Below are 25256 nucleotides of genomic sequence, written 5' to 3'. Positions count from 1 at the left end.
TATATATATATATATACATATATATATAAAATTTTTAACCTAGGAATCTGTTTTAAGGACATATTCAGAACTTCAGTTTGCAGCAGACCTACTAGTTGTCCACCAAAATCTATTTTCCCTTTTTCCTTAGTAATAGAAACAACATTTTTGCCAGTGCATGGCCATCTGGGAAAAAAGGCTATCTTTCTCAGCCCCTCTTATAACTAGGCATGGTATAAGACTAAGTTCTTGCTAGTGAAATTCCTGTAACAGTTCCTAAATTCAACTCCTAAAAGTCCCCTTTTCCTTTCTTTTGGGATTCTTCCTCTATCCTTCTGCCCAGAATGTGGGTGTGAAATCCAGACCTTTAGAAGTCATTTTGGACCATGGGCCAAAGGACACAGCCTCAAGATGACAGAGTGATGAGCTGTAGAGAGTCCAGCGTCTCTAGAAATCAACGAGCAGAGACCCCATGCCCACTTCCAGATTGGAGGTAAGAGAAAAATAAGCTTCCATCCAGTTCAAGCCAGTTATTTGAGTCTCTGTTATCATAGCCAAATCTAATCCAACTGATGTAAGCCAGAGATTTTTCCTCCTATACTTTAATCTTTTTTCTGCTTTTCTATATATAATTTGATGACAATTTGTTTAAAATATATTTACTGCAATTCATTGGGACACATTTTTATATAATCAAATTGGAGACTGGAACTGTCTTCTCCAAGTTGCAGCAGTGTCCCTATTTAAAGACTGAGATAACAATACACTTTTGTGGAAGACCTTAACTTTGCTTTACAAAAAGGCCACTTGAAAGTGTCCTTAAGGTGCACGAAAGTAAAAAAGTAAGAACCCACCCATTGTTTGTGTGAAAATGGTGATGTTCTAGTTTGAAAATGAAATGTGTCATGTACAATTGAACCAATGTCTTCAGACGTCTGTTTTTGTTTTGGGTTGTTATTGCAGTTTTAGGTGATAGTGGGATTGGAAAAGGAAGAGAGAAATGCTTCCAGGGTGAAATGAATGGAGGCAGGGCTGTGCCTGTATTGTGGCTTTTTCCTGTGCAGGGAGTTGTTTGCAGGTGGTTCATTCTGGTTGGCCTATTGAAAATGAGGAGAAAGGAGAAAATCCCAAAGGAATGATTTTGTGAGGGGAGCGTGAGCCACGGATGCTTCAGACATGTTGAAACAGAAATGAACGGAGTGTGATGATGAAGCTATTAGGAGGGGCAGTGGAATATGTTGGATAGGGTGGGTCCCAATGATGTGAGTTTGGGAAAAAGGGTTCAGACACAGGGCCTAAATGTGCAAATTTCTGTAGGAAAACAGAAGCTCCTGACCCTTGTAGTCAGTTGCTTACTAGTAACTCCATGCAGATGCCAAGGTGTACCACCCTCATGGCTACTCAAACCACTTAGCTTTGTGCAGTCACTAATTAGACCCTTTCTCCTCCCACCCAAGCAACCACCAAGTCCTGGGCATCCTTCCACCCACATATCTTCAGGTGACCCACTCCTTTCAATCTCGCTGACACTTTTTAATATCTCCTTTTTAGACCACCATAATCTCTTGGGAATTTAAACAACTTCCTACTTGATTTCCTCTCCCTCCGGTGTTCTCCCGCTCCAATCCATCCTCTACATTTCAGACAGAATCATCTTATTTTTAAAATCTGACCAATAATAGAAAATTCTTGGGAGGAGGGTACATTTTATTTTTCAGAAAAACCTCAAATAATGAGAAAACATTGCCAGAACTTGTTTAAATTCTTAAACTGATGGATGTACCATTATACCTAATTACCCTTCTATTGAGTTACCATCAATGCTCTACGCTCCAGTGCACCAAATCAATATTATAAAAATAGTTTAAAACCTTAATTTTTAACCTCCTTGTGTTTTGTGCCAGCCCTGAAAGGTTACTGTCTTCTTGTCTTTCATCTTAATCTTTCCACTCACATTGAAATGCATTCCTCAGAGCAGCCCTTGAAAGTCTTTAAATCTATGGCATACAGCATACTTATTATTCTATACATATATCATATACTTGATTGTAGTTCTTACTTTCCAACCTTTAATAAAACTGTCATTGTGGCTGCTGCTTATCACACCAGCTATCCAAAAGGTGTTTATTTGTGTGGAATTAAGCATCTCTTTCACCTCTCTAGGCTTCGTCAGTAACATGAAGCCAGCTAGCCTATTCCTGTACCATAAAACCAACTTTAAATACATAATAAAAGGCCCTTGGCCTTATTTACCACCTGAGATTGAATTGTTTCGTTTCATTGCAGCTTGCACTTCTTTGCTCCTGATTTTCTGGGTTACTGATTACTTGACTCATCTCCTATTTACAGCTCCTGGGCTTCATGCATGGAGCTGTTTTGAGGTGGCTTTTCTCCTCATCTCCACGTTCTACTCACCCCCTTTGCGTTTGTCTGCTTCTGGCCACCCAGGTAAGTGAGCTGCTTGCTGCAGTCCAGTTCCCAGCACAGACCCTGGGAAGCCCATGTTCCTGTCGAGTCCTTGGCTCTCACAGCTATGATCCAGGATTGTATCTAAGATCTTTTCCTGTCCTAAAATTCTTTAACACTATCTGTAAGAAGTTATATAACTATAACTTTATTATTTGACCCCTGACTTCTAAGTTCTTGAGGAAGCTCCTAATTTCTTCAGTAAATGTTTATTGGGTACCTGACTGTGCCTTCAATCTTGGTCTGATGGCTTCCCCAGCCTTCCCTGGCTTCTTCCCTCTTTTGTTTCATGCAGGCATTTTCCCTAATAAAATCCTTGCATGTTTTCCCATTGTGGCATGTGTTTCTTGGAGAACCAGGACTAACACACACTGATTTTGAAGTGTAGTACCCTCATTGCTAGTATTTCTTTCTTTTTTTTAAATTGTCTGTCTAAAGCCAGAGGTGATTTTATTTTTCAGTCTTGTTGAGGTATAATATATATACAATAAAATGTACCCTTTGTAAGTGTAAAGTTTTGGTTTTTTATTAGTTTCAAGTGTACAAAACAATGTAATAGTTAGATATTTGCACCCCTCACAAAGTGACAACCCTCCTCCCCCAATCTACTACCCCTCTGGATCATTTATAGCTGTTACAATTCCATTGACTCTATTCCCTATGCTGTACTCCACATCCTGTGACTATATATATATATATATTAAATATATATATATATATTATATATATATATAATGTATATATACATATATATTATATATTATATAATATATATAAAATTATAGTTGACATTCATTATTATTCAGCTTCAGCTTCAGGCGTACAGTGCAGTGGTCAGGCATCTACACTGTTCATGAAGTGTTCTCCCTAATAACACGTGTCCATCAGATACCCTACAAAATCTTTACAACATTATTGATTATATTCCCCAAACTGTCTTTCATATTCCTGTGGCAATATTGTGGTTACCAATTTGTACTTTCTAATCCCCTTACCTTCTCCCTCATCCCGACCCCCCCTCCCAACTAGCAACCCTCAGTTTTTCCTCTATATCTCTGAGACTATTTCTGTTTACTTTGCTCATTTATTCAGTTTTCTAGATTCCATATATAAGTGGGATCATACTGTTTATCTTTCTCCGACTGACTTATTTCACTAATAGTCTCTAGGTCCATCCATATCATTGCAAATGATACAATTTCATTCTTCTTTATTGCGGAGTAATACTCCATTGTATAAATGTACCACGGTTTCTTAATCCAGTCGTCTATCGATGGGCATTTCGGTTGTTTCCAAGTCTTGTAAATGGTGCTGCAATAAACATAGGGGTGCATACATTTTTTTCAAATTAGCGTTTTGGATTTTTCTGGATAGATATCTAAGAGTGGAATTGCTGGGTCATAAGGTGGTTCCATTTCCAATTTTTTGAAATATCTCCATACTGATTTCCATAGTGGCTGCACCAATCTGCAATCCCACCAACAGTGCACCAGGGTTCCCTTTTCTCCACAACCTCGCCAGCCCTTGTTGTTTATTGATTTATTGATGATAGCCATTCTGACTGGAGTGAGGTGGTATCTCATCGTGGTTTTTATTTGATTTATCTAATGATTAGTGAGGTTGAGCGTTTTTTAATATGTCTATTGACCATCTGTATGTCTCTTTAGAAAAATGTCTCTTCATGTCCTCTGCCCAGTTTTTAATTGGGTTGTTTGTTTTTTGGTGTTGAGTTGAATGAGTTTGTTTGTTTTTTATAAATTTTGGATATTAACCCCTTATCAGATGTATCATTGACAAATATCTTCTCCTATTCAATAGGTTGCCTTTTTGTTTTGTTGATGGTTTCCTTTGCTGTGAAATAACTTTTTAGTTTGATGTAATTTCATATGTTTATTTTTTCTCTTACTTCCCTTGCCCGGAGGATATATCAGTAAAAATATTACTCAGGGCAATGTCTGCAAATTCACTTCCTATATTTTCTTTTAGGAGTTTCATGGTTTCAGATCTTACATTTAAGTCTTTAATCCATTTTGAATTTACTCTTGTATATGGTGTAAGGAGGTGGTCCAGCTTCATTTTTTTGCACATGTCTGTTCAGATTTCCCAGCTATAAGTGTAAAATTTGATGATTTTTGACAAATATATATACGAGTACCCATGTAACCACCACCACTCTAGTCAATATACAGAGCATTTCCATTCACCTAGAAAGTTCTGTCATTGATTCCTGTCCCCAACCCACAGTTCCAAGCAACCTCTGCTCTGTTTTCTGTCATTATAGTTTTTTCTATTCTAAAATCTCTTATAAATGGAATCATACAATATGTAGCTTTATTTGTGACATCTTTCACTTAGTATAATCTATTTTAGATTCATCGTGTTGTGTGTATTGTTTCTTTTTTTTGATGAGTAGTATTCCATTATACCACAATTTTTTTTTTATCCATTCACCAGTTGTTTCTAGTTTATGGCTATTATGAATAATACTGCTATGAACATTTGCATGCAAGTTTTCGTGTGAATATATATTTCCACTCCACTCGGACAAATACCTACAACTGAGAATGAGGGATCATATCATAGCTATGTGAACTTTAAAGATACTGTCATACTGTTTTCCAAAGTGACTGTACCATTTTACATTTTTATAAGCAGTGTATTAAAATTGTGGCTACTCCCCATCCTCACCAATATTTTATATTTTAGTCTTTTAATATTTAATAGTTAATAGTCTTTTAATAATTTAATAGCTAGTCTAGAGATTGTTTATCATTATGGTTTTAAATTTACAGTTCCCTGGTCACTAGTGAGGATGAGAGTCTCTTAATGTAATTATTGACCATTTGCATATATTTTTGTGTCTGTCAAATTTTTTTTTTTAAGATTTTTATTGGGGAATTGGGGGATGGGAACAGCGCTGGGGAATTGGGGGAAGAGGAACAGACAAGTTTCTGTCATTTTGTTCATCAGCCTAGTTTTAGAGGACGTCACTTCACTGGCCCATGTTGACATTGTGATCATTGCGCTTTTCTCGGCTGAGGCATTGGACAGCCGCTCACGGCAGCTGCTGGCCACTCACGCTGGCTGCTGGCCACTCACGGTAGCTTATGGCAGCCCACTGCAGCCCCACTGCAGTCTACACCGTCGCTGGTGACTCACAGCAGCCCAGCTCCAGGTCGAGCTATTGTTCACCATCTTAGCTATACAGGGCGCAGCATCACTGGCCCACCTGGGATCCGAACCAGTGGCCCTGCTGCTCAGAGCTGGCGCTCCCAAGCCAACTCCTAACCAATGAGCCACTTGGCCAGCTCCTTCATAATTTCATATGAATATCAGCCTTGAAATACTCCCAGCTGACTGACTTCAAAAACTAATCATTTTACTCTCCTTTTATAGGAAAACTAATTTATAGGAAAACTTGACCAACTGTCTTTTGCCAAATAATTGGCAGAGATGTGAGGAGACTTTTTTAGTTCTTTTATTTAGTTCTAAATAAAGGGTTAGTGGGGGGGGGGGAAGCACCTATTAAACCCAAATGTCTCCAATTGACCTTGAATTATTTACCTCTGTTCCCTGGAAAAAAGAAAGAAAGAGCATCCTCTTCTAGCCCCAGGATGTATGTTCACTGAATGATTCATTTGGAACTAAGATGAGAGAGAAGTGTTTGCTTTGATGGCAGATTTTTACTCCCAGGTGTATGCGAAAACTGGTGTTGTGCATGCTGACCCGGAGCTGGAATTAATCTTATAATTATATCAAGAATAAAACATCAAGGGGCTAAACACCCTTTCCGGAAGCACTTTTATCTCTAGACCCAGATGAAAAGGGAGAGAGATGGCAACCCCTCAGGTCTAAGTGGTATGTGTAAACAAGAGGAGATTAACCTCTGGAAAAAACAAAACAAAAAATAAAAATGAAGGAAACAAAACAGACTATGGTTCTGCCCCTTTAAACTTGAGCCTCTCCATATCCTGAAAAAACACACACACAGCATTTACATAGCGTTCACTGCATTTGCCTTTGATCTTCTCTAATATGCTTATGAAGGGAGTGTGCCCTGTGCCAGCCTGCAAAAGGTGCTTTAGGCTCCCAAATGTCTCAAAATCTATACCACAAATTTCCTCTGGGTGTAGTAGCTTGAGAAGCCATGTGGTATGGTTCAGATCACAGGCTTTGGAGCCAGGTGACCATGACTCCAAATCTTTGCTGCACCTCTGAACAGCTGTGTGACTTTGGGCATGTACCTTGAATGCTCTGCCTTACATCTTTTTGAAAGATGGCAGACAATCAACAACAAATAGTTAACCTCTCATTTGTTGGTGTCTGTGGCAGAAACTTCTAATGCTTAACGTTCTCAGCTTTCCTGTTTCTCTGGGCACATACGAGTATATAATCAGTATTTCCAACCCGTTCTTGAATTTGGATGGGTATTTGAAACTGAGTTCTAGCCAACTGAGTGTGGGTACAAATGATATACACAAATTACAGGTGTGGCTATAATCATGCCACATGATTCTCTTTGCTCACCTCTTCACTGTCTCCACCCCCATCAATGGTGCCTTATGATGGGAGCAGCTGAATCCCTGAGTTATAAATTGGAGGAAAGCCCCCAGGACAGCCACCCAGCCAGAAACATCCACACGGGATTTATGCCTGTGCAAGAAATAAATGTGTATTTGTATTAAGTTTCTGATATTTGGGGGTTGCTTGTTAACAGCAGTTTGCCTTCCTGATTAATAGCCTTTCCTAACTATTCAGTGGGAAAGATAATAATACGCGGTTGGACTATGATGAGGATTAAATGAAGTGATGTAGGTAGAGTGCCTAGCATAGGCTTGGAACCTAACTGAAGAAAATGTTATTCCTTTCTACCAGACTACCAAAAAATTCAACTTCAGCCTCCTTCCCTTTGTGGTAAGGAAAAATACAAAACTGTAAATTACCAGGCAAATTCATCCTCAACTCTTCTCTGCCCAGTCTGATCCCTCTAGGTCACTGCATTACAAATAATCTAAAGGTTTCTAATAGCTTCAGAACTTTTCTCAATCCTTTTCCCAAACCCATGTCTTCCCTATCCTTCCATTCTGATTTTTTAATTATTAAAAAGATTCAGGTTTAATAGACTGGCAACACACATCTCGTGTTCTCTGTTGGCTCTTCTTGCAGTTTTTCCGAGAAGCAGTGACCTTACAGAGTCCTTTAATCATGGAATAAAACTTGACACCGACTCTAACAAGACAGTTGTCGTCTTCCTTGGTCATTAGCTGAAGAGTTCAAAACCAGGAAAGGGTGTCATGCAGGGTTGCTTTTTACTCTGAAGAAAAAGGGGTCACAATCCTGCCACTGTAATAAGAATGCATAACATACTGTTTAAGAGAAAAGGCAAAATCTGGCACATTTAAATGATTCTGTGCAGTCAGTTACTCAACAGTAATGTACATGTCACTTTGATAACTGATTTCATACTAATGATCACAGTCTTATAGAGGGAAGGTGCTCCTTCTGAGAAATGATCAAAGCTTTGCCACAGATCCGTATGACCATAAGATGACTTACACATTTTATACAGAATATCTGAATATTTCAAGGGACCAGGAGCTTACTAATTTAAAAAGCTACCTACTGCATTGTGGGGCCACTTAGTCAGCTCATTTTTTTTTAATTGAAATTTTGGATCCTATTCTGACCGTTAGGGTGACATTGAATAAATGTAATCCCTCTTACTAGTGATCAGAGAAAATTTTTTACACATAAAATCTCATTAATCTGAGAAAGCTTGTACCTATCTAAAATATGGCCAGGCCTCACAGGCAGCTTATTTTTATCTAAATTCTGTCCATCAGAATTTAAATGTGTCAGCTTTCTTTTCATCATTAATAAGCTTCTTAACAATGTGGTTGTTATTGCTTATTATAAAGTTCTCTATTTGGAATGAGATTTTTGGAATAAACCTTTTCCTTTGTTATAGTTCCTGCAGAAACGAAGACCAACGTCTTCCCTGGGTTACATGATATGTTTGCCAAAGCAGGAATCCAAGAAATGGTAAGTCATGACCTAGCCCTTTATTCCCCACAATGTTTAATGTTTTCATTGCTTATTCTCATTTCACTTATTTTAATCCCATCAGATTTGTAGTTGATGGAACAGAGTTTTGAAATATTAGCTCATATTATTTCCACAGGATAGTCAAAAAGTTTGTGTGTCTCATGCTTTTGCTTGATATATATGGAATGCTTCTATTTGCCATGCCTAAAATAGACTTGTCACAATCTATCTTTATCTTATAAACTGAAGAACATGTTTTTCTAAGCAAGCCGAAATATTGGGGTCTAGCCTTTTGATGAAATGTGCATTTCCTTTTAAGAGGCAAAATCTTCAATCAATAATTTGAATAAAGTGGTGCTTTATAAAAGAATGTCATCCAATAAATTTTAGGGTATTAAAAAGTCATTTAAGATTATTCTTGGGTCCTTGTCCCCATGCCATTTTCACTTTATTATGAACTGGGTGAATCTTCACTTGTTTGGAGCTGCTATTTGCCAGTGTTTTATTTCTCTTAGCTGTACGAACAGTTTGGATAGCCTATTTGTCTTCAGCTAGGCTGTCTTGTATTGTTGCCAACTTGAAGATGGTTTCAAACTTGTCAATATGCTTTGGAGAAGAGATACAGAGGTTCCTGTGTGACTCTGTGAGGGATAAAGCAAGAGATGAGAGTAACTCCTCTATCTTTTCCATCCTACCCCTGGCCCATCAGTCTAGTATAGACACTTCTCTCCACCACTGGTCTTCTACCACATCTACCTGTGTTGGATATATAATAGCAGGAGTGAATTAGTTTCCTAGGGCTTCCATGACAAATCACCCCAAACTGTGTGGCTTAAAACAACAGAAATTGCTCTTTTATTGTTCTGGAAACTAGAAGTTCAAAATCAATGTATCAGCAAGGTTGGTTCCTTCTGGAGGCTTTTAAGGGAAAATACACTCCATGTCTCCCTCCTAGCTTCTGGAGGTTGGCAGCAACCCTCAGCATTCTTTGGCTTGCAGCTGTACCTGCCTCCGTCATCACATGGTGTTCTCCTCGTGTGTCTCTGCACCCAAGTTTCTCTAATCCACCCTAATCCAGTGTGACCTCATTTAACTTGATTATATCTGCAAAGACCCTATTTCCAAATAAAATCACATTCACAGAAACTAGGGATAAGGAAATCAATCTACATCTTTGGAGGACACAAGTCAGCCCATAGCAAGGAGGACCTAACTGGAACACAAGCCGAGATGTTCTTGGACTCTCCTTGAACCAGCCTGAGGTTTGTATTCGGGTTTCTATCATCCAGCACCACCTCTCTCCAAGGGATGAGGGTACAAAATACCTTCCATTTTACTCTCATCCTCCAGAATATTATTCTTTAATTCCTCACATCCTCTTTTCCATGATTGAATAATTCTATACTCCTTCCTGTCTTGTAGAAACTGCTCCTCCATCATGTCCCCTTTACACAGACACTCACTGTAAAGCTCAGTGCTCAAACATCACATTTGCTCTTGATATGTCAACATTGAAAGTTGGTCAGAGAGATTTCCCAGAACCCTTTTCTGGGGCTCAGCCATGTCCTCCCATCCATGGAAGCCACATGGTGCTCAGCATCATGGGAATTCTTCAAATCCTGTGAGCAGGGGGCACCCCGGCTTCCCCCAAAATACTGTATTTCTCTCCCTAAAGATCAGTACACCTGGATTTTCTCAGTGTAGATAGTATTACCCTTTGAATGAAGGACTTAAGGGGTAAAGGATTTTGGAACTGGCCAACTCAGCAGATCACAGACCTCATGGAAGAGGGGCAAGGCCTAGTATGTATTTACCTCTCCAGAAATAGGAGACTTTAGAGGTGAGGTTAGCAGCTTCTTAGGGTCCCCAATATGAAAACACTATGCAACCCATTGTCTATGTGTATCTTCCTCAAGTAAGAAATTCATCTGTCATTCTCCCTCTGCAGAATCATTCCAATTCTGCTGGGCTCTTTGGTCCATTCAGAGTGGCTCAAATTTGTCTGGTATGAGGTCATGAGTATTTTACCTGTGGTCCAAGTGCCTTTAGGAAATAATACTGGTTTTTATCTAAGCCTCAGTTTCCTTATACATAAAATGGAATGATAATGTTCCTTTTGAAAGGTTGTTATCATTATTAAACAAAATATATGCAAAACAACTAGTCTAGTGCCTGGCACTTAAGGGATGCTTAAGGGGATTCTTCAGAGGCAGCATGACAGATGAATTTCTTACTTGAGGAAGATATACATAGACAATGGGTTGCATAGTGTTTTCATGTTGGGGACCCTGTGCATACAGAAGCTTCTAACCTCACCTCTAAAGCCCCTTATTATAAGCTTATAATGCTCTTATAATTAGTCTATTCTGCCTCTCTCTTCTCTCTCTAGGTCACACCACTTCTCTGAAAATGACCCTCATTTAAACACTCCCTACCCCCAGAAGAATATTAAGAAAAGAAAAAGAGTATTATATTCTCTACAGCTCCTCTTGTCTACTTCCCTACAACTTCTCCTAAGATTCAGAAGTTTTCCTGGGCATCTCAGACCTCAGGCCAGAACTGATTCTATAATTGGTCAGACTAGCTGTATGAAAGCAATCCTAACTACAGAAATTTATGACATGTGTGCCAATTCACCATGTTGCACAGTAATTATGCACAACACAAAATATGTCTGAATTTTTTTAGAAGTGTCATTTGATCATGGGTCTAATTTCAGTTCACATGTGCTCTTTCTTCACCATTTGTTGCTTGCAGTGTCTTGGAAAAAAAAGGAAACGCTAGTCAGTCACTGCACTGACTTCTCTGGGAAGAGGAGGAGGGATGGGTCCTATGGGCCCTCAGCTCTTCTACTCACTGATGCCTTCTCTCCATCCAGGTCTGACCAGCTCAGTCCAGACTTTTACTGGAGAGGAGAGTAAGGGACTAGCATCTCATCAGGGCATGAGGATGTGGGAAGTTCATTAAAAGGAAATAGAAAAGATTCAACTGGAGAGACTCCAAAGCAGTGGTTTGTTGGGTTTTTTGTTCTGTTTTGTTTTGTTCTCTTGCCACAGATAAGTGAGCTCCTCCAGTGAAAGAAACGTTAGGTAGTCCCATCTTAGTCACTAATATCACCATTCACCCTGTTGCTGAGGTCAAAACCTAGTAGTCATATGTGATGTTCTTCTTTCCCTCATGTTCTGAATCTAGTGTAGCACCAATTTCTCTCAGCTCTGCCTTCAGAATATATCCCAAATCTACTTCCTTCTTCCACTTCCCCTGTCATCTCTCACCTGAGCCACAGCCTCTACTTGGTTCCCAATCCCTGTTCCGGCATCTCTAGTCAGTTTTTCACCTAGGTTCCAGAGAAATCCTTAAAACACGTAAGGGGTAATTTTATTCCACCGTTCAAAACCTTCTAATAGTTTCCTATTATACTCAGAATAAAAATCAAATTTTGTTATCTCAGCCCACAAGGCCCTGCAATGATGTCTCTGATAAATTTTCTACCACTCTCTTCTTCCTCATCACTCCACTTTAGGCACACTGGCCTTCTCACCACCCTCCTTGCTACCCTCTGTGCCGAGGGAATGGCTGGAACATTCTTACCTCCTTCCCTTCACTCAGATGTGACCAGTTTTAAAGAAGCCTTCTCTGCCCTTATTTCTATCATTCTCCATCCCATTACTTGGATTTACTTTTATTTTTTTGCAGTTCTTATCACAGTCTCAAATTACATATGTGGTATATATTTTCTTTATGTATTTATCTTCCATCTCCCCACCTAGAAGGAGAGCTCATAAAAGCAAGGAGTTCATCTTGCTCACTGCTGTGTTTTCAAGATTTTGAAGAGCACTTGGCCAAAATGGGTGCTCAAAAGTAGTTGTCAAATGAAACAATTAATAAATGATACCTTTAAAATACCTTCTTATATTTCATCCTCCACCCTCATCCCCTAGGCTCTGAGTCTCCATTTCTTCAATTAAATCAGTATTTCTAGTGGCTTAGGCTTCAGGGATTTTTTTAACCGCCACAGATGGCCCCAATGGGCAGTCATGGTTGAGAATCACTGAAATAAAGGAGGAATTTTCAACATATAATGAACCTGAAGATCCTGTTAAACTGCAGATTCTGATTCAGTCATAGCAGTAGTGGTCGGTATAGGCCTGAGAGCCTGCATTTTTAACAACTTCCGTGTGGCACCACCGCTACTGATGCATGGACGGTGCTTTGAGTATCAAGGGCCTAGGTGACTTCTAAGGTCACCTCCAGTTCTACATTCTGGCCTAAGTGAGAATAATTCAATCCATCTCAACCACCATCCAAGAAGCCTGTTAGTTTATTCTACCCTGGTCAGCTCTGGTTTGGGCACCATGGGCACAACAGAGGAAATGTCACTTGCTTCACTGAAGATAGTTTTTTTTTTAATATTTAATTTTGAAATAATTTCATCCTTACAAAAATGTTGCAAAAATACTACAATGAATTCCTGTGTATCCTTCACCAAGATTCCCTAAATGTTAATTCTCACTTAAGCACAGTACAATTACCTAAAGCAGGAAATTAAGATTGGTAAAGTGCTATTAATCTATAGACCATATTCAAATTTTGCTGTTGTTCCCACTAATGCCCTTTTTTCTGGCCTGGGATCCAGTACAGCATGATGGATTGCATTTAGTTCTCATGTCTTACTTTGTCTTTCATGTCCTTGAAACACTTGTAGACTATTGGCCAGTTATTTTGTAAAATATCCCTCCATTTGGATTTTTCTGATGTTTTCTCAGGATTAACTTCAAGTGGTGAATTTGGAGCAAGAATATCACAGAAATGATGTAACCTCCTCAGTGCATCATATCTAGAGGCAAAAGCATTGAATTGATCCCACTATTAATGATGTTACTATGATCTCTTGGTTAAGGTGGTGTCTTCCGGCACTGTTTTTCCCTTTGTAATTAAGTAGGTATGTTGTTGGGAGATACTTTGATACTGTAAATATCCTGTATCTCATCACATTTTTCACCCACTAATTTTACATCCATTAATGATTCTTACCTGAAACAATTATTGTGGTATTTGGTCAAATGCTGATTTTCACTTTCCTTCATTCTTTCTATATTTATTATTTGGAACCCTGCTGTTAGGAAGAGCTTTCTCATCTCTGCCATTTATTTATTTTTAAAGTTATAGATCTGTGGATTCTTATTTTATGCTATGGGTTATAATCCATTACTACCATTAATTTCTTTTTCTTTTTCTTTTTTTTTCTCAAATTGTTCTCAGTTTAGCTAGTGGAAACCCATTTAATCTGGCTTCTGTATCCCCTGAAATGGCCTCATTCTTTGAGCACTTTCTTACTATTGGGAACCACAAGACCTTCTAGGCTCGCTTCCCCTGCCCTAGTCCAGAATCAGCTATTTTCCAAAAAATTGCTAGTTCCTTTTATAGAGGAATTGGTATTTAGAAATCAAGATTTGGAAATAGGATGTGCTCAGTATTGAGGTATGTTGATTCTAAATATATGTATTTATAAATACATCTATATCTATTTCTCTGTATCAAATCTATATTAAACGTCATAAGTTCACCTGGTGATTTTTCTGTTTGTAGTACATTTTGGGATCACCACCACCATCCTTTATTGATTTTAATCTCTCTCTCTCTCTCTCTCTCTCTCTCTCTCTCTCTCTCTCTCTCTCTCTCTGTCTCTCTCTCCCCTATCTTTCTTTCTTTCTCTCCCTCCCTTCCTGCCTCCCTCCCTCCTCCTCCTCATCCTCCTCCCAGTCTTTGCCTCTTGATTTAATATGTGGTCATCTGGTATGATGCAAAGCAGCATCTGTGGGATCTGAAGGATCTTTAATTCCAGCTCTGCCACATTATAGTGTATGATTGTGGGCAAGCACTCTCACAATAATAGGTCCTCAAGAAAACAAAATACTTTCCAGGCTCAGTCCCTGGAATCGGGCTGAATTATTTTCTTTTGAAATCCTCAGACCTTACAGGCTGGTTAACCTCTCTATCCTGCCTTCAGTTCAAGTTTTCCTTTTATCAAGACACACAGGCAAGGTATACCACAAGCTGTTCTTCCCACCACTTCTAAGGGTAATTTAGCTACTGTTTCTGTCATTATTGATTCTTTCTTGTCACACAGATGCATCTGCCCCCAGTTGCCTATCCACTTTGGTACCATTTGATGTCAGTTTTTGCTCCATTTTCATTTATCCCTATATCCATTATATAATTGTCTATCTAAGTATCTATCTATCTATCGATCTATCTATCTATCTATCTATCTTTCATCTATCTATCTATCTATATTTCAGGGAGACAAAAAGATTGCAGCTCCAAACGATCAGTTTGAGAAAGGCAATTCCTGTCAAGATTAATGTTTATTTTCTTAAAAATTATGAGGACAGCATCATACACAAAATCAATTTGATTATCCAAGCATTAAATGTTGCTTATTCCAAGAGTATAACTTCTCAAAGGACAGTTATATTTAAGATTATTTAAGAACAAAGACTTTGGCAAACCTGCAGTAGCAGGGAGCTGTGTTCACTTTTGGGGGTATTTGCATTTTAACAGACTGAGAAATAAATCCACTTTTGAGAGGGAAGAACTATTTATCATCTGCAGTTTGTTAATATCGGAGGCAGGGGAAATCTGTCATTCACTCACATTTGTGATGAAGTTGGCAGATTCTGCTCTTAGAGAGGGTTGCATCAGCAATGACTGATAGAGAAACACCCTGCTCCTGAAAACCTGCCGGGTGTAATATGGTGAGCCAACTACTCATCCTCTATTTATAGGAAAAATATTAGTATCTTAAGAGTAGTATCTTCCCGCCTCCCCCGTTTTTTTTGTGACAAAAATTTGAGTCTCATTGATGGAAGAACTACTATGGTCTTAGATAAAACAGTGACTAATAAATATGTTCACCAGATTTCTAGGTACTGGTAAAGCAGTTCAAGTGGGATCAGGCTACCCTACCCGCATGGCCTTGTGCAGCAGGGAGGGCCATATATAAGATGTATGGAGGGGAAGGAGCAACATAGGGAAAGAATAGGAACTCAAAAACCCACCTCATAGAAAGAGGACTCTGGGAACAGAGCGAGAGAAAGGAAATTTTGGCCACTACCATGTGTGAAAAATTCTAGATGAGGAAAAGGTTCTTAAAGAGGATATATAGAAAGGTTCTGGTGATATGCCCTAAGCAAGCCTTATGAGTTTCCTTTTCAAAGTACCTCAGCATAAATATTTGCAGTCTTTTTAGGTTGTTGGGTTTAGACCGGTGTTTCTTAAAAATAAAAACAAAACACTTAGCACCAGCAGGATCTAGAGGTAATTTGGTATATTTGAATAGTAAGCAGGCATAATAGTCCATACAATGAATAATCATAGGCATGGGCACTGACGCATTAGAATGGGTACTCAACCAATCAGAAGGGCTATCAGCTATACACAGCTGTGTGCCACTCGAATGTGTGTCAGCCTAACGTCACCCCCTGATTATCAGTGTTTACTAGGCCTGAAAGTGATGAGAGCTCAAAGGTCCTTCAGTGTTAGTTCCATCTGAGCTTCGTGAGAAACTATGGGAAGAGGAGAGGGCAGAAGCTAACAGATAATCTCCGGTGACCTGATGCCTGCCTTGTGCATCACTAGACAATGCTACTATCTGACATATATTTACTAACTCTGTCTCCAATATAATAACAAGAGAAAGGTCAATCTTATTCTTTTTTTGATCATATATTGGAATGACAGAGTACAGGGTAACAGAGATAGTGCTCACCAAATGTCCATTTTCTCCCCTGTGTCTAGCATCATTGCATTTAGTTTGGGATCATGAGTAATCCTGGCCATCAGACTGTGAGTAGAAGTGACATGGGTAACTTTTAGACCAAGGTGGTTAAAAGTCAGTGCACTTGTTCCATCCTTCTTTTGACATAACAACTTTTAAACGATGTGTCCCAAATGGTGGGGCTACCAGATAGAGAAGGACTGCCCAATGCATCAAACTTTATGTGGGAGACAAACTTTCTGTGTTAAGCCACTGAAATTTGCACAGCATAGCATAATTTATCCTAACCAGAAATCGGTCCCTGTGGATACTACATAACAGAAACCCAAGCCATTTTCTTAGCATTTTGTTTTTACAGGAAAGCCGTGAAGACACAGATGTTGGAGAATGAAAAGCTGTTGATCTATGTTATGTAGTAGCAAAACATTTTCTAAAGCTTCCACCTGTGATAACTTGGGGAGGTAGAACATAAGCATAGTATGCCAGCTGCTCTGGAGAAAGATGGTAGAAAAAAATGTAAATAGTGTATATTGGCTGCCTTTAGCTAGGTGTTACAAGAAAGATGAGCACTGGAAAGAAACGGAAGGCAAAAAGGAAAGTAAATAGAGAGTATTCAAAAATCCAGAGTCTGATAGACTTGAAAAAGCTAGTTTTTTTCTAGAGCCTAACGTAAGAGACAGAATGGAAAAGATTTGGGTTCTGTTTTCATTTAGAATTTAGGAGGTAGAAAGCTTCAAGAGAACTTTGCTCCCACACTAATGAGAAAAAAAACTGGGTGATTTGCAAAATCATAAATTTTCTTGAATCCATCAAAAACTGAGATCATAATGTAAAAAAGTGAAATGCTCAGTCTCTCTGACTCCATCTTGTTCAAGCCTGCTGTGTCCCCATGGTCTTCCGGTTAACAGCTTCTGCTTAGTCTTGCACATACACACACTAATCATTAGAAGGATTCTGCTCACTGCTTGAGTTTTATAAAGACAGCCCCAAAGCAGAAAATGCCTCTCCTAAGGAGAAAAGAAAAGTATGTACAAAAATAATGATTGTTTATCAACGATTTGCAGAAGCCTTGCGACCAGACTCAAATCAACTGAGTCAACAGACTGGGAACTAACTAAGAAGTTTGAGGGTCTTCCTTGGACCCCTGCAGACACCCAGGTGTCTTTGGTCCTCAGTCACCTCTTGCCCCTCCCACTTCCCCTTCCCTTAACATAGAAGAAGCCCGAACTCTGTACTTTCTGAAGATGGATTTGAGGTACCACCAGTAGAGCTTCCATCTTCTCACTTGGTGGCATCTCAGTCAATAAACCTTTCCTTACTCCAAACTCTGACATTTTGAGTTTTGGCATTTTAAAGCATTGGGCACACTGACTCTGGATGGGTAACAAGCCCACCAAATAAACTGAATTCCATAAAGTGAAGCTCTCCTAGGAGAGATAGGACACGGACTGCTTCACCTTTGGTGAAGCAAGGTAGGATGAGATGGCCAGCATAAAAAATAGTAAGAAGAAATCAGTTAAGAAGTAACTAAATTCTTAAAGACCCAGTGTGGACTAGCATAACCTTTTAAAATATTCCCAATATTCCCCAAACCAAGGGTAGTTGGCACTCACTGGCAACCTCTTTTCCATTGACCTTTTCCAGAAAAGCAACTTTGCTTTACAGAAAATCAAGCTGAATAAATCTGGGATAATTAAAAACTGACTCACCTTGTGTTCACAGAGAGTGAAAAACAACGTGAAGAACAGCAACTCACATCTTCTCACTCCCTAGGCAAGTGCTATAAAAAAAAATTTGTCTTAGGTCACAACCATTTCATCACAATTAGTTAATCAATTAACTGATCATTTAAGATAGGATCTTTGGCTTCAGTATGTATTTTATCTACAATAAATATCTACAAATATCTACTTATGCCTAAACATAAGCACCTCTACCTTAGTATTGGCTCTGAATTTGTTCGTTTTATAAATTTTAAAACTATCAGATTTAGAAAGGTTTTATTCAAGGTTTGAGATTTGAGCTACTTAGTGAATGTATGCTCTATTAGTAGGTGTAAAGAAAGCATTAAAGCTTCACAGATGAAATACAAAGTGAGATTATTACATGTTGATGGAAGAATGCAATGTTTAAAATCCTTTGTTCCTTAAACCTCTACTAGGTCTATTTCAATTCAAGACCTACTGAGAACCAGAAGAATAGCAAGGTCTTAACAGTACTACCTCCCCACTCCAAAATTTGTCTTTTCTGTGCTTAAAAAGTATTGTTTGTTTTTACTTAAAGATATATTTTTATTATAGAAATTTTGGGAAACACAGATGAAATAAACCCACAATCCCATCAACCAGGTATAGCCACTATTAACAATTTAGTGTATAACTTTCCAGATTTTTCTTTTCTGTGCATTTATATAAGTATATCCTCAAAATTGGTTTCATATAGAGTCTACTGCACCTTCTCAAATTTCTGATCAATGTCAAGTGTCTGAGAGTCAAAAAGTAGACATATGAGGTCAGACAATTAAATTTGTGAACTCATCCTAGGAAAAGTGCTACATACCTCATTGCTGAATATCACTACAGTCACCTTCGAAGTACTTCTTTTAAGAAGCTATGCACTGTCGCCAGTACCTAGTCCACACTTCAAAGCGATTTTGGAACTCTTTTTCTGGAATGGCCATCAAGCTGTCGTTGTATTACACTTGATGTCTTGAATGTCATCAAAATGTCTTCCTTTCAATATTTCCTTTATTGTTGAGTAAAGAAAGAAGTCACTGGGGGCCAGACCAGGTGAATAGGGAGGGTGTTCCAATACAGTTATTTGTTTACTGGCTAAAAACTCTCTCACAGACAGTGCCGTGTGAGCTGGTGGATTATCATGATGCAAGAGTCATGAATTGTTGGCAAAAAGTTCAGGTTGTCTAAGTTTTTCATGCAGCCTTTTCAGCACTTCCAAATAGTAAACTTGGTTAACTGTTTGTCCAGTTGGTATAAATTCATAATGAGTAATTCCTCTGATATCAAATAAAAAGGTTAGCAACATCGTTGCAACAAGTTCATGAACTTAATTATCAGACCTTGTATAGAGGATTATGCCTCCAGGGAACTCAGAACATTATGGAAATCCATAATTGTAATTAAATACACACTTTTTTGCTTGAATATGCAATGTACACATATTATTTAATACATAAATCTCCATCCACCATCATCTTTAGTAATGTTTCAATCTCTTTGTCTTCTATGGGAATGCTTTTAGCTTCCACTAGTAATCTGGTTCAAAAGGCACCAAATACTTTCAAACACAACCTAACCCAGAAAATCAAATAGGCACAATTATTAAATATTTAGATTTAAAATTTATGTTTTATTTTCTTCAAAATGCAAATAAGGTATAGTTTTATACTAAAGAGTTTTATTTCGATATCCATAAACATTTAGTCATAGACTAAGGATTATTAATTCAAAATATAAACTACACAAGAAAAAATGTTTAGTAATCTATTCCTAGAACTGTTTAAAAAATAGATCCCCACAAACTTCAAACTATTTTGAGCATGATGCTGGGAGGGATTCCACTGTAAAACATTTGAGAAAAAGAAAAACAGCTCTATTGGCAAAGGACTCTATACTTGATCCACTGACAAGGTCAATTGAGCATTTTTTTAAAGTTTTGATCTTATTCAACTCTGAGACTCCAGGAAAAGACAAGCCATGGACTGGGAGTGGGGTCTTCCTCCTTTTTTCCAGTGAAGAGTAAACGGCATTCTCTTGATTCTTAGTTTCTTCAACATAAAATGCTCAGTTCTCCTTGAATCATGGTGACAATACTTCCAGCACATGGTCAGATCCATAACTGTCAGTGGCTTCAGAGCATTATTTGCTTGTTGCCTTTTAAACATCTCCAGGTAGCAGTCACCAGCCTGAAATCCAGTGAGGAAGTGACCTGATATTGAAGGACACTTCTGCTTCATTTATTTATGGAAACATATAGAAAGTGGGTTCAACATTTGCATTGTAAAAGGGAATATTCCTTTTCAAAAGAACACCACAGTGATCTTAATGAGAGAGGTAGATAGTCCCTTAATAAATCATATACAATTGAAATCCCTTACTTTGTGAATTTCTGAAGATGTGTTTGAAAATCTGAAAGTCAAACAATAGGCAGAAGGTTCTGCTTCTAGAGAGCCCAGAACATTATAAAATCCACAATTGTAATTTAAAAAATCATTTTTGCTTGCATATGCAATGTGTACATATTATTTAATACATTAAAAACAATAAACATAAAATATATATTTTTAAAAGATATGTTTTGAAATAATCTCTTACCTCAGCTGCCTATTATCTCAGTCTAGAGAAGAAACTTAATTAAAGCTAGGGTAAGAACTAGCTGATTCTATTTAATGGTGTCAAATAAGTTTTCTTAAATGGGTTTTCAAGAGCAAGTGGAATGTAAGCCATCATTTTCTCAGAAAAGACATCGGTGGGAAGCAGTATCTCTACAGCCTGGTGCGTGTCTCCCTGCCTTTGGGTCACTGCTCATTTTTTTTTTAAGATTTTATTGGGGAATTGGGGGAGGGAACAGCGTTGTGGAATTGGGGAACAGACAAGTTGCTGTTCTTTTGTTCTTCAGTCTAGTTGTGGAGGATGTCGCTTCACTGGCCCATGTTGGTATTGTGATCATTGCGATCTTCCCAGCTGAGGCAGATCTGTCGCCAGCCATTGAATGGCCGCACCGGGCGGCTCACCGCAGCTCACGGCAGCTGCCAACTGCTCATGCTGGCTGCCAGTCACTCACAGTAGCTCATGGCAGCCCACTGCAGCCCTAGCCATCGCTGGCCACTCACAGCAGCCCAGCTCCAGGTCAAGCTGTTGTTCACCATGTTAGCTGTAGAGGGCAGCGTCACTGTCCCATGTGGGATCCGAATCAGCTGCCCCGCTGCTTGAAGCTTGCGCTCCCAAGCCAACTCTTAAACAACGTGCCACTCGGCTGGCCCACTGCTCATTTTCAATCAGTACTTATGCAGGTACCCCACTTCCCCCGTCAAGACACCTGGCTTCTGATGATGTGTCTGAATGTCATCTGTGCTCTTTAGTTGGTTCTTTTCCTCTGCAACAAAACTTACAGTCAACCATTTGATGTCCATGAAACGTCTTATTGAAGGTCATGACGACCTCAGCATTTCTAACTGCATTATCACTGGTATTGGTCCTTTCATTTTGCCACCTTCCAGTCATTTTTACAAGACAATAAAAGTAAAATGCTATTGATATTCAAATAGTTGCATAAACATCCACAAATAATGATTGCCAAAATTAAAATGTTAGCAGGCAGACAGAACCACCATGACATGGCTTAACATTATTAGCTGGAGCATAAATGCTCTGATCAACAGGGTTCTGGAGATTCAACATATGATAGTGGAAAGGCCATGCAAAAGTTGTGTCAAAGTCAAGAACTGCCTAAAACTCTGAGGAATAACACTGCTGAGATCAAGATTAACTCAAAGAGGGCCAGCAAAGTGGACCAGTTGATTAGAGAGCAAGTTCTGAGCAACAAGGTCGCCAGTTCGATTCCCACATGGACCAGTGAGCTGCGCCCGAGCTGAGCTGCCAACTAGCAGCCAAATGGCTCAGCTGGAGAGAGCATGCTCTTAACAACAAGGTTGCCGGTTTGATTCCCGCATGGGATGGTAGACTACACCCCCCTGCAACTAGATTGAAAATGGTGACTGGACTTGGAGCTGAGTTGCACCCTCCACAACTAAGATTGAAGGACAACAACTTGACTTGGAGCTGATGAGTCCTGGAAAAACACAATGTTCCCTTCCCCAATTCCCCAACACTGTTTCCTTCCCCAATTCCCCAATAAAATCTTAAAAAAAAAAAAGATTAAGTCAAAGATAAAACATTATAGACATTGTACTATTCGTTTATGAGAATATACTTACATTTAGAAAATTAATTTTTCACAGAACTTTGTGAATATGCTTTCTTTCCCTAAAAAGTATACACCTGGGCTCTGCCCAGGTAGCAAGAACAATTGGAGTGGATAAAGGTGGGAGAGGAGTGAAATACAAAACCATAAAGTAGACCAAAAATTCTTAACTCAAGCAGGGCTCCCAGCAAAGTGCTCACCAGCAGACAGAGAGGAGGCACAGAGAGTTCGCTGATGTTTCAGAATTGGGGGGCAGCAGAGGTGAAGTGGAGCTTGAGCTCACTCACTTCTACCTTGTTGCCTGTGGCTCCCAGAACTTACAAGAGCACACAGATGTGTTCTGTGTGTCCTAGGTGACCTTGGCTTTAGTACCAGCAGATCTGCATGCTAGACTGCAGAAAACAATTGTGTAAATAAGTTTGCCTTACTTCGGGAAAGGAAAATATGATATCAGAAATGCAAGTCTCCCTTTGAAAATGCAATTGGCTTTAATTTTAAAAAATACTGAGAAGTAAATCACTTGGATTTTAAAAAGCACTTTGTTTAGCCAGGTACTTTTCTGTAAAAACCTTCTCTGTGCTGATAAGAGTATGGAAATATACAAAATATTTATTTATAACCCAGGGACTAAGCAGAGGCCTGATTTGCTGACTAATAAGTTTGAGGCCAAAGTCTAAAGTAAAATTAAATTTGATTTTGCTAGGTTCTGAGCTGTTGTGCCAGACAGTACCCGCCTTAGATCTGGGCAAGCACGGAGGAGGGAGAGGAAGGGGGAGGGAAGGAGGCCACACTTGAAGTATGAGTCTCCCCTACCCCAACCCACTCCCCAAGGCTACCATCTAGGTGGACTCCCTGACCCCTAGACCAAGTGGTATTGGGCCTGGGTTTTGTTTCTTCTCTTCAGTTGCTCTCCAACCCTCTCAAAGTCCTCCTGTTGGGGTCGATCAGCTGCATGGAAATTGCTGTACCAGAAGCAGTGTGTGACACAGGGCCTTTTCATGTGATCTCAAAATATAGTGAATGCTGCCTCTGAGTGCCATCCAACAGAAAGGCAGGGATCTTCAATATGGGAAGTGGCACGTTGAGCCTTAGTAACAGTATGTGACAAGTTTTAACTTGTTCAGTGCAGTCAGTCGGGTGTGAGCTACAGTTGAGACAAGGTGTGTTTTCAAGTGTGCCATAAATCATCCTCCATCATGACAATAGTCCATATCACACATCGTTTCTAGTATATGAAAATTTCTGTCAAATAAAAACATTACAGTGTGCCCTCATCCACCTTATTTACTGAATGTGGCACCATGTGACTTCTGGCTCTTCCCCAAAGTCAAAATGGCCATGAAAGGGAAATGTTTTGAATGGATTCAGGACATCAAGGCAGCCACAACAGTGCAACTAAAGACACTCACAAAAGAGGACTTCCAGAACTGCTTCAGGAAGTGACGAGAATGATGAAATAAGTTTATTCAAAGCAAGGGGGAGTATTTTGAGGGGGATTAATGGCAATGTGTCGTTTGCTGTAATAAATTTTTTAAAAATTTAAACATTCAGCATATTGTTTAATCACACCTTGTAAGTATTACTTTTCTATCTATTATTCTAAATCTTCATGAATAGATCCCCATACCTCCCATGGGACCATGAACTTTGTGAAACATTTTTTAATCAAATTGTTTAGATAGATAGGAGCCCAACAAAACATATTTGCTTGGGTCCTGCAGATCCTAGGGTTAGTTCTGGTGACAGAAAGCACCCACAGAGGTTGGCTTCCTGCAGTGCCACCACCCCTCTACCAAAACTAACACCATCTTGGTATGATTGAGGTGGGGTCCCACAGAGCCCTGTGTACTTCTGGGAATTTTATCCTCATACCCTGCCATCACTTGACAGCCTCATCACAACCTGTGCTGGAGACCACCAGGAACAATCCTGTCATATCTTACATCCCTGAATCCTTCAGTCACCACAAGCAGCCTAGGAATTCCAAGTCATCACCATCATCCCAACAGTCATCATCATATGGCTTTATAAATTCCCTAATCTGACCCAATGTCACACCCAACCCCAACCCCCAGACCTTTATCTTCTGGTCTACTTTTGTCATTAACAGAATTCTCTATATTCTCACCTTCTTGCCCCAACTTACATGTCTCCCAATCCTCCACAAATCTATAGGCTCTACATTCTACATAAATCAAGACTCCACCCACTTCTCACCACAGTCACTATTACCACTCTGTTCTGGCCCCACATTTTCAGAGAATTTCCCTGACCGCCCTACACATAGCACTTCTCTTTCTCCCTACACCCTACCACCTTGCTTTATTTTTTTTTCATAACACCATTTCCACCTGAAATATTTTTATTGGTTGATTGGTTGGTTGGTTGGTTGGTTGGTTGGTTGGTTGGTTGGTTGGTGTATCATCTGTCCCCCAACTAGAATATAAGCTTCCTGAGAGCAGTCACTGCATATATTTTGATCATTGCTGTGTCCCCAGTGCCTAGAATGCTGCTTGGTACACACTAGGTGCTCAGGAAATACTTGTTGAATACAATACTTATTGAATAGCTGACATTCAAAATAAACACACAGGAAATTCTTATCAAGTTTTATTACAGAGCCTATTTTTATCTATCTAAAACATGAACATATCTGGACAGAAAGACTTAGAAAAACATTTTTTGCAGTTTTTTTTAAATTTTATTGTTAATTTCAGGTATACAGAACAATGCAATAGTTATCCTTTTCACCCATCACAAAGTAACAACCCCCTTCCCCCCATCTACTGCCCTCCCACCCCCGATATCATGCTTATGTATTACAATTCCATTGACTCCGTTCCCACTGTCTACTCTGCATCCCATGACTATATGTATATATAATTATAGTTGACATACAATATTATTCAACATCAGCTTCAGATATACAGTGCGGTGGTCAGGCCTCTACACCGACTATGCAGTGGTCTCCCTAACAAGACATGAGTCCAAATGGCCCCCTAAAAAATATTTACAACATTATTGATTATATTCTCCAGACTGTTTT

The sequence above is a fragment of the Hipposideros armiger genome, unplaced genomic scaffold, assembly GCF_001890085.2.
Source record: "Hipposideros armiger isolate ML-2016 unplaced genomic scaffold, ASM189008v1 scaffold_312, whole genome shotgun sequence".
Classification (NCBI taxonomy): Eukaryota; Metazoa; Chordata; class Mammalia; order Chiroptera; family Hipposideridae; genus Hipposideros; species Hipposideros armiger.
Note: the sequence above shows the minus strand (reverse complement) of the source record.